Consider the following 11845-nt stretch of genomic DNA (forward strand, 5'->3'; position numbering starts at 1 on the left):
CCGTGGTGGAGAGCCCGCCTGCTGACGCAGGGGGCGCAGGTTCGTGCCCCGGTCTGGGAGGATCCCACATGCCGCGGAGCGGGTGGGCCCGTGAGCCGTGGCCGCTGAGCCTGCGCGTCCGGAGCCTGTGCTCCACAACGGGAGAGGCCACAGCGGTGAGAGGCCCGCGAACCGCAAAACAAAAAAAAAAAAGAATCACATCCAGGGCTTCCCTGGTGGCGCCGTGGTGGAGAGCCCGCCTGCTGACGCAGGGGGCGCAGGTTCGTGCCCCGGTCTGGGAGGATCCCACATGCCGCGGAGCGGGTGGGCCCGTGAGCCGTGGCCGCTGAGCCTGCGCGTCCGGAGCCTGTGCTCCACAACGGGAGAGGCCACAGCGGTGAGAGGCCCGCGAACCGCAAAACAAAAAAAAAAAAGAATCACATCCAGGGCTTCCCTGGTGGCGCCGTGGTGGAGAGCCCGCCTGCTGACGCAGGGGGCGCAGGTTCGTGCCCCGGTCTGGGAGGATCCCACATGCCGCGGAGCGGGTGGGCCCGTGAGCCGTGGCCGCTGAGCCTGCGCGTCCGGAGCCTGTGCTCCACAACGGGAGAGGCCACAGCGGTGAGAGGCCCGCGAACCGCAAAACAAAAAAAAAAAAGAATCACATCCAGGGCTTCCCTGGTGGCGCCGTGGTGGAGAGCCCGCCTGCTGACGCAGGGGGCGCAGGTTCGTGCCCCGGTCTGGGAGGATCCCACATGCCGCGGAGCGGGTGGGCCCGTGAGCCGTGGCCGCTGAGCCTGCGCGTCCGGAGCCTGTGCTCCACAACGGGAGAGGCCACAGCGGTGAGAGGCCCGCGAACCGCAAAACAAAAAAAAAAAAGAATCACATCCAGGGCTTCCCTGGTGGCGCCGTGGTGGAGAGCCCGCCTGCTGACGCAGGGGGCGCAGGTTCGTGCCCCGGTCTGGGAGGATCCCACATGCCGCGGAGCGGGTGGGCCCGTGAGCCGTGGCCGCTGAGCCTGCGCGTCCGGAGCCTGTGCTCCACAACGGGAGAGGCCACAGCGGTGAGAGGCCCGCGAACCGCAAAACAAAAAAAAAAAAGAATCACATCCAAACCCCTTCCCCTGTCTGGGACGTCTGTTCCCTACAAAGAACCATGGCTTGAACATGACCTCTTCACCCCTCGGCCCGCACCCGGGGGGAGGGGGAACTCAGAACTCGGGGCCCTCACAGACCTACGGCGAGAAGAGCTGCCCCGAACTGCCCCGAGACGGAAGAAAGGGCGTCTGCCGCACAGGCCCTGGGTCCAGGGTGACGAGAGGCCAAGGACCACGCACAGCAGGGCTCTCTGAGGGGCTGCCCCTCAGGCCACGGACCCCACAGTGGGGCTCACCTGCGCAGCGAGGCCTACAGGGCCGCCGCTCCCTCCAACCCTTGCCAAGCCCCAGAAAGGCCCTCCGAGTCGGCGCCCGAAGCGGGAAGGCCCCTGGGTGGCCCTGGGCCTTGTGCGAGACAGCCCAGTCCCGGAGCGAGCCCAGCAGGTCTCACCTCACACCAGCCGCCTACTCCCGCCAAAGCAGCAGCCGAAAAGTGCTAGCGGAAGGCCTCTGAGCGCTGTCTGAAAGGCAGCTCTGAGAGCCAATTGGGACGCGCGCTGGGCCCGAAGCCCCGCCCCTGGCGTGCTGCCGCGCCGCACGCTGCGTGGCCACGCGGCCTTGACTGTGGACAGGCGGGGCTGCCTGTGTGGGCGGGGTTGGGGGGCAGCGTGACCGGCCTTGGCTCCTGAGTGAGTCCCAAGCTGTGTGCTGCTCGCCTTCCCATCTGGACCCCCACGCAGGTGCGTGGGGACCCCTGGAGTCGTCTGCGAGACCCAGGGTACCCGAAGGATAAGGACGCGTGGGCCTCCAGGTTCTAATGAAAGAGGTTCCCAGGGTACACGTGCTGCCAAGTTGGAGTGTAGGCTCTCGCAAAATCCCAAACTGGGGACACCTGGAAAAGAGATCACCAGAAGTCACTTTTGGTTCGTGAAAAACAAGTCAGGCCTCCTCTGTGTCATTTCCTTTGTTGATTAGAACCCTAGACCACAGTCAGGAACTTACTGCAGTCACGAGGTGCCCGAGTTTCAGCTGGCCCTGTGACCAGTGTGCTTATTCGTGTGGTTATTTGATTAATACCCTGTCTCCGCCCTAACTTCAGGTGAACGAGGACTGCATAGGTTCGTTCATCTTTTGATTGTTCCCAGGACACAGCAGGGGACCAGCAAGTAGTAGGCAAGGTGTACAGAATAAATGAAGGAGGGGATGATTGTGCTTTGTTCTTACACTGCCCTCCATGTAATGACAGCCAGAGAATCCCACAGTTTCAGAACACTGTGACACTGAGCAAAGTCACATCGGAGCCTGGCTGGGTTCACACCCCCACCTGCTCTCTGACTCGACAGCCCTGATCTGACTGCCCTCACCCTTCCCCTCCAGGGTGTGGCCATTCCTCTACCTTCTTTGTGAGGTTTTGTGTCTATCTACGCAGGCTATATGTTTCTGTCTGTTCCCTTGAACCCAGGTTGCAATGTCCTTTTAGCATTTTCAGAATCCATTTTGTCCCCCATCTTACCCTTCTTTTGTATCAGCTTCAGAATCTGAAAAAAAAACAAAAACAAAACCAAAAAACCCAAGACCACATTTAATTAGAAGTAAGTTGCCTCCTAAGAGTACAGACTTGCATTGACCTGAGGCCCCTTTGTTCTGGGAACGCCATCTGTGTAGGCAGTTGAGTTTCACAGCTGCCAGTAGGCCCCCACCATTCCTTCTTAGGGAAACTTAATGCTCAGAAGTAGCCCCAGACGGATGCTTCAGACTTGAAAGTTGCACGGATTGTGATGGCAGAGACCAGGTCTGTCATCTAGCAGAGTTTCTGTCCTCAGTCCTGTTGCTTCTTTGGAAGAAATGTGTTTTGTTTGTGTTGTTTGCTGCAATTTGGACATTTAAAAAGAAGCACATCTCTCAGACCTGCATCTTGGTTGGGATACTGAGAATTCAGTGTGCTCATCAAGCAGTGCGCAGAAAACATGGAGCTGCGGTGCAGCAAGACGAGCAGGCCAGCTGCCGTGCAAACTGACTAGCTGACCAGACCTCGGGGGAAACAGAGAAACTCACTGGGGCTTGGCCCTCCCTGAGCTGGACCTCGGGAGCCCCACCCTGGGCTCAGGCCAGGCCGAATCACCCAGAATGTCCTGACACACGCAACTGGGTCCCTGGGCCCAGAGGCCCGCCCTGTGGTTGGGGGCCAGTGTTCCCTGAATTAGATGGGCTTTCCTTCTGTACGTCATCTGGAAAAGAGGACTTAGGCTGGCATTCATCTGGGCAGAGGGGCTCTGGCCCCTCTCTCTAGGGCTCAGCAGGGTGTGTCCTCCCTGTTGCCTGACTTGGCTGAATAGAGGGAGTTGGTGCTGAGGAATATTCCAGGCCCTCTCTTCCTTCCCCCTTGGAGATTTCCTCCCTAGCACTGATTTATCAAGCAATCTAGTTCCTGCTAATTGCTGGATGGGCACAAATTGGGGGTGCAGACACTCCCCAACTAGTCATCCCACACTCTTGGGAGGGGTGGCCCAATATATGACGATGTCAGTTCTCCCTCAATTAATCTAAACTTCACTGTAATCTAAATAACAATTCTAGCTATGTAAACTTACTCTGAAATCTGTGAGGAGAAATAAAGGTCCACAGATGCCTAAGTGAAATGGGGGTGGGCAGGAAACTCACTCCCATAGATATTCAGGTATACTACAATGACATCATTTTTAAAACAAACAAACAGGGCTTCCCTGGTGGCGCAGTGGTTGAGAGTCCACCTGCCGATGCAGAGGACACGGGTTCGAGCCCTGATCCGGGAAGATCCCACATGCCGTGGAGCAACTAAGCCCATGCGCCACAGCTACTGAGCCCATGTGCCACGACTACTGAAGCCTGTGTGCCTAGAGCCTGTGCTCCGCAACAAGAGCAGCCACCACAATGAGAAGCCCGTGTCCGCAACGAAGAGTAGCCCCCGTTCATCGCAGCTAGAGAAAGCCCAAAGCTTCGCAGCAGTGAAGGCCCAAAGAGGCCAAAAATAAATAAATATTTTAAAGAGGTATGTTATTTTAAGCCACTTAGTTTGTGGTAACTTGTTACACAGCAGCAGAGAACTAACACAATCTATAGACAGGTCAAACTTAGCTGGATAAAGTCAAGTGGTTGTGTTGGATGGAGATGTGGGGATGTTGGTCAGGGTAGACTGGAGAGGCCACTGTGGAGGTATTTTAGTCAATAGTCCACCTCGCCTACAACCTGCAATTTCATTTCCAGGTGTAGATGCGAAAGAAATTGACGCAGACCCATAGGCATGCATCTCACGATGTTCACTGCAGAGTTCTGGCCATGGAGGGGTGGGGCAAGGGCTGTTGGAGGCAACCTAGGTGCCCACCTTGGGGAGAATGGAAAGAAAAGTGGGCATGATTCACAGCATGGAGAGTTATGCTGCAACTAGAAGAGATTTAATGCACACATAGCAACGTGGATGAGTAAACGATGCCGAGTTTAAAAAGTAAGGAACAACATGAGAACCAAAACATTACCATTTGCATAAATTAAAAACCACGTAAAGACAGTAGGCATTTTGCAAGAACCAAAACATTACCATTTGAGTAAATTAAAAACCACTTAAAGACAGTAGCCGTTTTGCAAGAACGTATACAGTGGGGGGGCAAAAGATCCATTCGCATGTATCCTGTGCAGAGGAAGGGAATGAGCGAGAGATACAGAGCTAAAAGAGAATAAGTAAAACAAGAGAGGGGTTTTATGTGGACCAAAGATGAAAATATGCCAAGGAATTTAACTCAACTCGAGAGTATAATGAGCCGCACCTGAGGTCCAATGACAGCTGAGGCGGCAGCAATGTCCACTCCTTCAAGAGGGACGGTTCAGTTGGGCAGGCAGAGAAAGAAACAGCCAATGCTACCCAAGTGGGTAAGTGCTGTGAGAGCTGCATATGGAGAGCAATAAAGGAGGAATTAATCCTGCCTGATAGGGCGTCCTGCCTTTCTCTTCATAATGAATGACTTTAATATATATATATATATATTTATTTATTTATTTATTTTGGCTGCACGGGGTCTTAGTTGTGGCACGCGGGCTTCTTAGTTGTGCCATGCATGCGGGATCTAGTTCCCCAACCAGGGATTGAACCTGCATTGGGAGCACCAAGTCTTACCCTGGTACTGGACCACCAGGGAAGTCCCATAATGAATGACTTTTAATGTGAATGCCCGAAAGCCCAGCTCAAATTGTTTTTTGTTTTTTGGTTTCTTTGAACAAAGGGAATTTCTTGACTCAAGTCACTGAAAAGTCCAGAGGTAGCTTTCAGGCATAGATGCATTCAGGTGCTGCAATAATGTCATCAGGATGTCCCTTAAAACTTTTCCAATCTGCTTCCCTCTGGGTTGGTGTCATTCTTAGGCTGAGCCCCTTGGGGGACAAAGATGGTCCCTGGCAGTGCCAGCTGTTTACTCTCCATCTGACAAACCTAGAGGTGTGGGCATCCCTCTCCCAGAGTTTCCCACAGAATCCCCAGGACTGATGCTCTTTGGCCCAGAAAGAGTCACATATGCCCATGCCTGAACCAATCCCTATGACTCTGATGGCCACACTGGGGTGGCACAACTGTCTGGGTCGGTAAGTGGATCATGGCATGGGGACTGGCACAAGCAAAAAGCCCAGCAACATGAAGCTAGACCAGCAGAAAGTGAAGTTCCCTGCTGCCCGGCAATTCCAGGGCAGCGGGCACCATCAGAGTCTTGGACGGGGGGGAGGTATATCAAATTTGCAGGCTTCACTTGGCAGCTGGTTGTGGGTGGCATGGGGGAGCAGTGACATTAGGGCCCTCTAGCATTTCCTCCAAGAAAGAAAGTGCCTCAAGAAATATCTCCCTCTAGGCCCTTCTTCCTGCCAAAGAGTCCCTTTCCTAGAGAGCAAAGAGGCTAACATGCTGTGTTTCAACACAAATGGCTGGGGGAGGGCCCTCGTGGGGTCCTGGGTCATTGCAAGAGAGTCCACGTGGAAGCAAATCTATATAATCAGTTGCCAGAAAAGTACTTAACTGGCCTGTATTCTTCCTGTACCAGGCAAGCTGCGGGGACAGAATGGTCACACTCCCGCCACAAAAACCAATTCTGGGCCAGCCCCAGGGAATTCTGGGAATTCTCCAGCACTTAACCACCAAGCTTTCTGCCCCACCCCGCCCAGGAGCAGCTGGAAGGTGGCTGCTGGCATTGTCTTCAGAGTCACTGGGGGCCAGGCTGGGCTGGGCAGGGCCATGGTGGGGTTCTGAAGGTCAGGAATGACCTTCTTTTATGCAGCCCCCATAACACCTCTCCCCAAACCACTCCTGCCCACTGCCTGGGGTTTTCAATGCAGTTCTCAACCTCTTTCTGGCTGTGGTGGGCAGCGTGGTTATGTACTGCACAGCTAGACGCACGAGGCTGAGCTCCAGCTGTGTGGGCAAAGAACGGGTAGCGGCTGCTTGGTGCTGGTCTGCACCTGCCTCTGGAGCAGGACATGGAGCAGGACATGGAGCAGAGGCAAACGGGTGGATTAGTTAGAATGCTTTCAGCCGCAAGGAACAGAAGGCCCAGCTAGAAGGGGCTTAAACAATAAGGGAGATGGGCCTCCTGTGCAAAGAAGCCCCAAGGTAGGACAGCCTGACGCTGCTTAGCTCAGCGCTGCAGTGGTATCAACAGAGACCCAAGCCTCTTGCACCTTTCATGCTGCCCGCCCGCCTCAGTGGGCCAGCTCTGTTCTCAAACCAGCTTCCCTCATTATCACAAGAGGGCTGCCACAGTTCTAGCCATCACATCCAGCAGGGGATAGCACCCAGGAGAGGACACCTCTTCCTGGATATGTCTTTTTAAGAGTAAGGGAACTTTCCCCAGAATCCCCGTAAGCAGTTTTTCTGTCATAGCTCACTGACCAGAATGGCATCACACACCCATTCTTGGTCAGTCTCCAGCAGAGGGCCCAGGAAAACCATGACGGCTTACATGGACTCCCCCAATAGCACAGAACTCTAATACTCTAGCGGCATCTGCTGCACCAGAACACAGAGGTTCTTCCCACTCAGAGACCGGTGGAGAGGAGACTGGAGCTCTAGTCCTGTTTTCTCCACCAGTCATTGTCTGACCCTGGACAAGTCAGGTCCCCCATCGGTCCCCCACCTGCAGGCATTCTCTCCTCACGCCTTGCCGACACAACTCTGATTTGGCTTGGTGGCGATGTGTCCAGCCAGGGAACGGATCATGACTGGAAATGGTTGTGGAGCACTTCTGCCCTTTGTTAACTACTTGCCTGGGCAGCCTCCAGTGCAACTAGGGGTAGCCACGTGACCTACTACCAGGCAAGGAAAAAGAAGGAGGACTCTGCTGGGATCCTTCTGGGAGATTGTCTTCTATAAAGAAAGCCTCCTCCTCTTTTCTCTCCTCTCTCCTCCCTTCTTTCCAGTTTTGTTTGCCATTAAATGAGAATGTGATGTTTGGAGCTTTGGCAGCCATCTTGCAACAATGAGGGAGATACCAAGAAAATCTCAGACTTGCCAACCTCATGCTTTGGCTTTTTGGGGGCTGTGGGACAGTCCTGCGATCACATAGATTTGTTATGTGAGTAAAATAAACTCCTGTTTAATTAAGCTCCCATTACTTGAGTCTTCTTTACTTGCAGCCAAACATACCCTAACTGACATAGAGCTCAGTTTCTTCATCAGTAATGTGAAAAGAATGGTTCTGATTGTGGCCACCCTCCTTTGGGCTCTCATGCTCTGTGACGAGGGAATCCTCCTAGAATTCACCCACCAGTCCACTGAGGAAAACTAGGTTCCTGCTAACTTTCTGTCTGTCCCTGCAAACTTGAGAGGACAAATGGTGAGATTTGAGATTCCCTGAGCTATTTCCTTTCCTACCAGTAAATTCTGCCCATGACCAAAACTCCCAAAGGACACGGGACAGGATCAGTTAGAATTGCATATAACAAAAACACAGAAACCTGACAGCAGTGTCTTAAACAAATAGGGTTTGGGTTTTTTTTTCCTGAAGTAACAAGAAGTCTAGAGGGTCAGGAGGCCACGGCTAGTCAAGTTGTTAGGGTTGGAGTGAGGTCATCAGCGACCAGGGTCCCTTCAGCTCTGCCATCCTCAGCAGGTACCTCATCCTCATGGTCACAAGGTGGTTGATGCCTCAGAGAAGAATAAGTGGCAGGTGAAGGGCAAAGTTGAAGAGCCATTAGAGCTGCCAGGAGAGCAGTAGCCATCTTGGAAACCCCACTCAGAGGACATCTGTCATCAGTCATCCTGGGCTGTATAGCCATCGTCAGCTTTAAGGGAAAGGAAGGGGAGGGTGGCTTCTGGGTAGACAACTAGTCACATGGGCCAGAAGACCCGGGACTCGGCCCAGCACTGCTTCCTGCTGTCCTCTGTGAGCCTGGCGCTCAGTTAATGCTTTGAGTCTCAGCAGTCTCATCTGTCTGACACAAAGGAAGGAGCCACATTTCAAGTGCCCAAAGCCACATGTGGCCACCGTGTTGGACAGCGCAGGCCTGGTGGCCGTACCTCTGACTGTTAGGGTGGCAGCTGCCGGCATTAGCCAGAACAGGGATTCATTTGTGAGAGAGACGAGGGAAACTGCCAATCCCTGCTGATCTGTGGCTGTAAGACAGCTGAGAGTCAAGTGCTTTCCTGATCAAGATGCTCCATGGACATGAGGTCACCTTGACTGTATTTGTGCATCTCAGAGTCCAGACCTGTGGGCTCGGTCATGGTGGGCAGCAAGGCCCCAGAGAAGAGGCATTGTGGCTGCTTGTTGGGGGATATGGCAGCTTCCCGGGTTGAGAGGGGAAGAGCCCCAACGGAACATGCTCAGATTAAGAAGGAAAATTTTAAAGCCTGTGCCTGGAACATTCTGCCTCTAAAGAATCAGGTGAGCTCAGAGCAGGGAGCCAACTACAGAGAGAGGGCGAGAAGGCTTCAAGTGCACAGAAACAGTTGTTCAGGCTTTGGACGCAGAGCATCAGAAACTCCAGGAGGAATGAGATCAGCTGAAAAAAAAAGGGTTTGATCTTGTAGACCAAACTGGAACAGTGGGGAATAGGCCAAAAACGGAGTGGAGAACAGTCAGCTGCTTCCTGACTGTTCCTGTAACCTGGCTCCTTTTCTATGGAGGAAAGTGGGACCAGCTCAGGAACAGGCTGAAGGGGATGATGGACAGGAGAGGCAGGGAAGCTGGGGATGCTGTAGGAGAGGGGGCAGAGGGAAAGCCTGTGCTGCTGGCACTTCCCTAGGGTCACACATGGCTTGAGGCCTTTAAGAACCAAGGGAGGCCCGTCTGGGTCCCAGAAGCTCAGGGAGAAGCACTTACTCGTCCAGCCAGCCCTCCCCAGGCATGGACAAGGGCAGCAGCCATCAGCCTCTCTCCCCACAATGCAGAAAAAAGAGAGCTGGAAAAGGCAGACAGGGAGGGACCTGGCCTGGTTTCCCCCTGGGAGGGTCAGCCCAGGCCTCCAGCATCCCATGGACCTTGCCCATCCCCATGTGGGCTCAACCTTTAAACTCTTTGCTCAGCGCTATAAAAGTTCCAACCACTAGCAGTGGCCAAGCAAATGCCCCTGGCCTTTGACCTTGGCACACGGCAACATTCCTCTTTTTTGGAGGAGGCCTGCAACCCAGGAACTGAGAAGATCTTTCAGCCAACTTATATATCATCTCACTTAACTTCCCAATAATCATTCAAGGTGAGTATCATTCTTGCTCACTTTATAGATGAGGCAACAGAGGCTCGGGGAGGTGAGGGTCACCCTGTGGAAGAGCCAGGATAGGCTTGGTGACGCTGCTGTAACAAATAGCTCTGAAATCTCATAACTTAAAACAGTATTTCTCACTCCCACCATATGTCTCCTCGAGGCTGGGAGGGGGATCTGCTCCACGCAGGCCACTCAGGGATTCAGGATGATGAAGCCTCCACGCTCCAGAGCAGTGCCCTTCTCAAACTCCCTGTGGGGGGAAGATACAGCCGGAGGGTCCACACGCTGGCTCCTCTATGCTTTGGTGTGACCCTGCCTAACTGGAAAGGAGCTGATGAGTCTGGGAGAGTCTGGGATGTCTGATGAGCTACACCTGGTTAGGAAGTGGAAGCAAGATGAACTCAGGTGTGGCTAATGTCAGTCTCTGCTCTCATCCCCGCATTATGCAGCCTCAGGTGACTGCGAAAGCTTGCTGTGAGCTTCATGGCGATATGCAAATTCAAGGGGCGTCAACACCATGACCCCCGGACATTCTCATCAACTCCCTCCTTAGCCCATCTCCAGGCAGAGACAGCTCTGCAAACCACCGGCCCTTGCAGGCCAGGGGGACAGTTCAATGACACCACCATCACCACCCCAACTCCCGGCCTGCCCTCCCACCCTCCAGCCTGTATACTACATCCCTGCTGAGTCCCGCGACCCTCAGCTGCCCTCAGGTTCCTGAGCCTGAAGTTGCCTTTTCATTCCTGTGGAATCTGGAGCCCCAGTCCCACCCCTAGTTCCCCATGCCCAGGCACCTGCCCCAGTCCTCACTGGCAGCAGCCTTGCTAACAGCCTTGCTATCTGTTCATTATCTACTGCTAGCAGAGGTGCCTGGTAATTGATAACTCAGCCCCCACCTTTAATTGCTTGCCTGTCTTGGGGCGGTCTCAGTTTCGTCGGGGCTTCCTCCTGGTTCTCTCCATGCCCCCTGGGCCCTTGGTGTTCAGCCTCTGGGCTCCTGACTTCTTCCTGGTCAATATTGGTGTTTGTTTCTACCTTCTGCAGAGCTGGGTTTTGTTGCTTCTCAGGCCCCGGATGCAGGAGTTGCAGCTGCAGCCAGCAGGAGACGCTGCACCCCTGCCTGATCTACCGTGGGAGGCTGGGAGGCGGTTAAAGAGATTTGCCCCGGAATGAATGGAAAGTACTGGGCCAGTGGGAGGACTCAGAGGGGGAGCAGATTTCATTTTAAACAAAAGGCCAAGCTCCTCTGGTGCAGAGCTGGCCAGAGGAGCTGCTGCCTCCAGGGCTGTTGGGAGCCTTGAAAGGGGCGGAACCAGGTGCCTGGAAGGTTCTGCCCAGACTCTCTCCCCACTCTCCCCACCCCCAGGGTTTTCTGACCTGATTCCCTTGAGTCTGGGCCCTGACCTCATTCACCACTTCTCTCCCTGGCATATCACCAGATGGGCCAGGTACAGACAGAATTTGGAAGTGTCAACAACCTGATGAGTGAAAAAAACAAATTTCAGAAAAATGGGTGTAATATCCCATTTTTCTAATAAAACTCTTTGAATGTGGTGTACCTTTATGTGTAAATATATGGTTTTTAAAAGTTTGGTAAAATGCCCACCAAACTGAGGAGTAGTTAATTTTGGAGAGTGGGATTGGGAGAGCGAGAAGGGAAGACTAGCATTTTATCTTTACTGTTTGAATTATTTTACTAAGAAAGGGAGCAAGTGAACATTTGCCCTCAGTGGCTCTATAACCTTGGACAATCCACTTAACCACTCGGAACCTCAGCTTCCTCATCTGGAAAATGGAGGCTTGTCCTGAATCCCCTTTCGCTCAGTATTAGGACTCTTGGTTGAGATCAACCTACATCAACCCAAGCTTGTATAATAAAGGGGGAAGTGTTTCATAAAAGGACCCAGGGGACTTTTACACATCTGCATCTTAGGCAGGAAATGGAATGCTGGGGATGTGTCTCCACCTCTCCTCGATGTGTGCCTTTTCTCTCTTTAAAAAATTATTTCTCAGCTCCCACATTCCCCTGGTGGAAAATATAGCAGCAAGGTTTAT

Source organism: Neophocaena asiaeorientalis, unplaced genomic scaffold (assembly GCF_003031525.2).
Source record: "Neophocaena asiaeorientalis asiaeorientalis breed wild unplaced genomic scaffold, Neophocaena_asiaeorientalis_V1.1 scaffold114, whole genome shotgun sequence".
NCBI classification, from domain to species: Eukaryota; Metazoa; Chordata; class Mammalia; order Artiodactyla; family Phocoenidae; genus Neophocaena; species Neophocaena asiaeorientalis.